This window comes from Littorina saxatilis, linkage group LG1 (assembly GCF_037325665.1).
Source record: "Littorina saxatilis isolate snail1 linkage group LG1, US_GU_Lsax_2.0, whole genome shotgun sequence".
NCBI lineage: Eukaryota > Metazoa > Mollusca > Gastropoda > Littorinimorpha > Littorinidae > Littorina > Littorina saxatilis.
Window position 1 is genome coordinate 1,083,609 of NC_090245.1, and position 5,071 is coordinate 1,088,679.

Here is a 5,071-nt window from a genome sequence, read left to right on the forward strand (position 1 = left end):
TGGGAGTTGGTGGGGGGGGGGGGGGGGGGGGAGGGGTACCTTTTTCTCATCGGATTTCACATTGAATAAATTTTGTTAGAGACACACACAAAATTTATTAAAAAAAATTAAAAATAAAAAACCCACTCAAGGCAAGGTACATGCTTTTTCCAGGGGTGGGGTTCCGGAACCCCTGGAACCCCCCCTCTGGGTCCGGCCCTGGATCATGTCAGGAGTTTATGTTTTTGTTAATAAATACTTTGCTTTGAATTTGAGGTGCATATTCTTCTTCTTCTTCTTCTGCGTTCGTGGGCTGAAACTCCCACGTACACGTGTTTTTTGCACGAGTGGAATTTTACGTGTATGACCGTTTTTTACCCCGCCATTTAGGCAGCCATACGCCGTTTTTGGAAGAAGCATGCTGGGTGTTTTCGTGTTTCTATAACCCACCGAACTCTGACATGGATTACAGGATCTTTTTCGTGCGCACTTGGTCTTGTGCTTGCATGTACACACGGGGGTGTTCGGACACCGAGGAGAGTCTGCACACAAAGTTGACTCTGAGAAATAAATCTCTCGCCGAACGTGGGGACGAACTCACGCTGACAGCGGCCAACTGGATACAAATCCAGCGCGCTACCCACTTAGCTACATCCCCGCCCAGGTGCATATTCAATATTCTATTTATCCTACATACGTGAGAGAGACACTCGTGAGATAATAATCGTTCAAATCACGGGGGCCCGGTAGCTCAGTTGGTAGAGCACTGGACTTGTGATCGGAAGGTCACAGGATCGAATTCGGGCCGGGACGGACACGGGTCAACTTTATGTGCAGACCCAGAGACGGAAGCCATGTCCCACCCCCGTGTCATCACAATGGCACGTAAAAGACCTTGGTCATTCTGCCATAAGTGCAGGTGGCTGAATACACCTAAACACGCAGACACCTGGGTAGCGCGACTCCGTTGCTGCTAGCTTTCCACTGGGAGGAAGCGACCCGAATTTCCCAGCAATGGGACAATAAAGTAATGAAAATGAAAAATGAAAAAATGAAAATGAAAACACGTGTGTATATCATGTAAATGAGGTCATGTCAAGCAAGTCTGGCAGGGACTTGTTTTTCCACTGCTTATGATGCCAAAGTCACCGAGACAAACGTCATTATGGAAAAGAAATTGCGCTCGCTAATTACCCTCGATGAATTTTTAGAACTAACACGTCGCCACACTTTCAGAGTGACTTTATTTTGCTTTGACGTACGTAATAGATTGCACGAGGCTTCAGAAGAGATCGAGGTTCCAAAACAAACGTCTTCAATTTAGCTGCCTCGACTTCAGGACATTTTCAGTAAAATACATGTAAGTACAGTATGTAGGATAACAGAATACTACATGGCTTGCTGATTCGTACCAGATTTACACTCGTTGCTTTTTCAAATAGTGAACAGGGAGCGAAATATTAAAAAAACAACTTGTGTAAATCTGGTACGACACAGCAAGCCATGTAGTATTCTCTATGTGTGTTTGTGTGTGTATGTGTGTTGTATTCTAGAACAATGTTATTGTTTTCATGTTGTAAGTTTGATGGTAGAATTGGTGTGAACACCTAGAGAGCCAGGGCGGTGTAACACTCACTAGCTTTCACACGCAGGAACACTAGAGAGATTAAAAATGTAGTGCCAGAGGGTTACATGCCATTGTGACCAAGTGTCGTTGTGACCACATGTCGTTGTGACCATGTGTAGCCTATTTTAGTTATGACTGCTAATTAGTGCAGAATAAGTTCAAGTAAGCAACTTTTGATGAGTGCTCAGTGCTACTGACCAGTGGTCATGTTTACCTATTTTCAGTGTTTTATTGATGGTGAGTAGCATTGACCACTGGTCAAAGTCATGAGAAGTTAATTGCTTACCCGAACTCATACTGCTCTAATTGGCAGTCAAACGTAAAAAATATGGCAAATTGACCAGTGGTCAGGTGTACGTGCAAAAGCATGCGTGCATGTTTTTATGTGGAGTATATGTGTGCACGTATGTATGCATGAGTGTTGTGTGTGTGCACGCGCGTGCATGTGTATTTAAAACGTGTGGAACTTTCATTTTTATCGGCAGTGTGTGCGACATGTTTCTGGTGCACATGTATCGGCAGTGTGTACGACATGTTTCTGGTGCACATGTTTGTATCGGCAGTGTGTACGACATGTTTCTGGTGCACATGTATCGGCAGTGTGTACGACATGTTTCTGGTGCACATGTATCGGCAGTGTGTACGACATGTTTCTGGTGCACATGTATCGGCAGTGTGTACGACATGTTTCTGGTGCACATGTATCGGCAGTGTGTACGACATGTTTCTGGTGCACATGTATCGGCAGTGTGTACGACATGTTTCTGGTGCACATGTATCAGCAGTGTGTACGACATGTTTCTGGTGCACATGTATCGGCAGTGTGTACGACATGTTTCTGGTGCACATGTATCGGCAGTGTGTACGACATGTTTCTGGTGCACATGTATCGGCAGTGTGTACGACATGTTTCTGGTGCACATGTATCGGCAGTGTGTACGACATGTTTCTGGTGCACATGTATCGGCAGTGTGTACGACATGTTTCTGGTGCACATGTATCGGCAGTGTGTACGACATGTTTCTGGTGCACATGTATCGGCAGTGTGTACGACATGTTTCTGGTGCACATGTTTTTGTTTGTGTGCCTTCCAGACATAATTTTTTAAAAATTTTTACTGAAAATTATTGATTCATCGATTGATTGTAAACATTCAATATGTTTGTCTCAGTCATGTCATCAATTTTGTTGTTAATTTAGCATTTGATGCCACAAAGTGTACAGCTTGGTAGAACTGTATGGCTTAAATCTCTCTCTCTGTCTCTCTCTCTCTCTGTCTCTGTCTCTCTCTCTTTCTCCACCGAGGAAGAGGTAAGACATTTACAATTATCGTATCAGTTACCATGATTTTTACATTTAGTCAAGTTTTGACTAAATGTTTTAACATAGAGGGGGAATCGAGACGAGGGTCGTGGTGTGTCTGTGTGTCTGTGTGTGTCTGTGCATGTGTGTGTGTAGAGCGATTCAGACCAAACTACTGGACCGATCTTTATGAAATTTGACATGAGAGTTTCTGGGAATGATATCCCCGGACGTTTTTTTCTTTTTTTCGATAAATACTTTTGATGACGTCATATCCGGCTTTTTGTAAAAGTTGAGGCGGCACTGTCACACCCTCATTTTTCAATCAAATTGATTGAAATTTTTGTAAAGCAATCTTCGACGAAGGCCGGACTTTGGTATTGCATTTCAGCTTGGTGGCTTAAAAATTAATTGATGACTTTGGTCATTAAAAATCTGAAAATTGTAATAAATTTTATTTTTTATATAAAACGATCCAAATTTATGTTCATCGTATTCTACATCATTTCCTGATTCCAAAAACATATAAATATGTTATATTTGGATTAAAAACAAGCTCTGAAAATTAAAAATATAAAAATTATGATCAAAATTATTTTTCCGAAATCGATTTAAAAACAATTTCATCTTATTCCTTGTCGGTTCCTGATTCCAAAAACATATAGATATGATATGTTTGGATTAAAAACACGCTCAAAAAGTTAAAACGAAGAGAGGTACAGAAAAGCGTGCTATGCAGCACAGCGAAACCACTACCGCGCTCAACAGGCTCGTCAGTTTCACTCGGTTATGCACAAGCGGCGGACTGCGGTCATTGTGAAAAAATGCAGTGCGTTCAGTTTCATTCTGTGAGTTCCACAGCTTGACTAAATGTAGTAATTTCGCCTTACGCGACTTGTTATTACTGTATTCGAAGATTTTTCACATTATACAGAATGAAAATTGGCTCAAAGTGATTGATAGTTTTATAAGAGTATTATTATGATTTACAAATGGGCAAAGTTTTAAAGCCTAAAAACCCGACATTGGGTGACATCGACACTTGGTCACATCGACACGTGGTCACACCGACACGTGGTCACACCGACACATGGTCACAACGACACATGGTCACATCGACACGTGGTCACACCGACACGTGGTCACAACGACACATGGTCACATCGACACGTGGTCACACCGACACGTGGTCACAACGACACATGGTCACATCGACACGTGGTCACACCGACACGTGGTCACAACGACACATGGTCACATCGACATGACCCCGTGCCAGACAATGAGAATGATACCATGAATATTCATTAATTAACTGAGGATCCCCACACACACATACCCCACACACACATACCCCACACACACATACCCCACACACACATACCCCACACACACATACCCCACACACACATACCCCACACACACATACCCCACACACACATACCCCACACACACATACCCCACACACACATACCCCACACACACATACCCCACACACACATACCCCACACACACATACCCCACACACACATACCCCACACACACACATACCCCACACACACATACCCCACACACAGAGCCAATAAAAGGCCTGATTATGCAACACACACACATACCCCACACACACATACGGGTATTTTGGTGGACATTTTTTATCTATGCCTATACAATGTAGTGTACACGAAGGGACCTCGGTTTTTCGTCTCATCCTAAAGACTAGCACTTGAACCCACCACCTAGGTTAGGAAAGGGGGGAGAAAATTGCTAACGCCCTGACCCAGGGTCGAACTCGCAACCTCTCGCTTCCGAGCGCAAGTGCGTTACCACTCGGCCACCCAGTCCATATACCCCACACACACATACCCCACACACACATACCCCACACACACATACCCCACACACAGAGCCAATAAAAGACCTGATTATGCAACACACACACATACCCCACACACACATACCCCACACACACATACCCCACACACACATACCCCACACACACATACCCCACACACACATACCCCACACACACATACCCCGTACACACATACCCCACACACACATACCCCACACACACATACCCCACACACACATACCCCACACACACACATACCCCACACAGAGCCTATAAAAGGCCTGATTATGCAACACACACACATAAGAGCA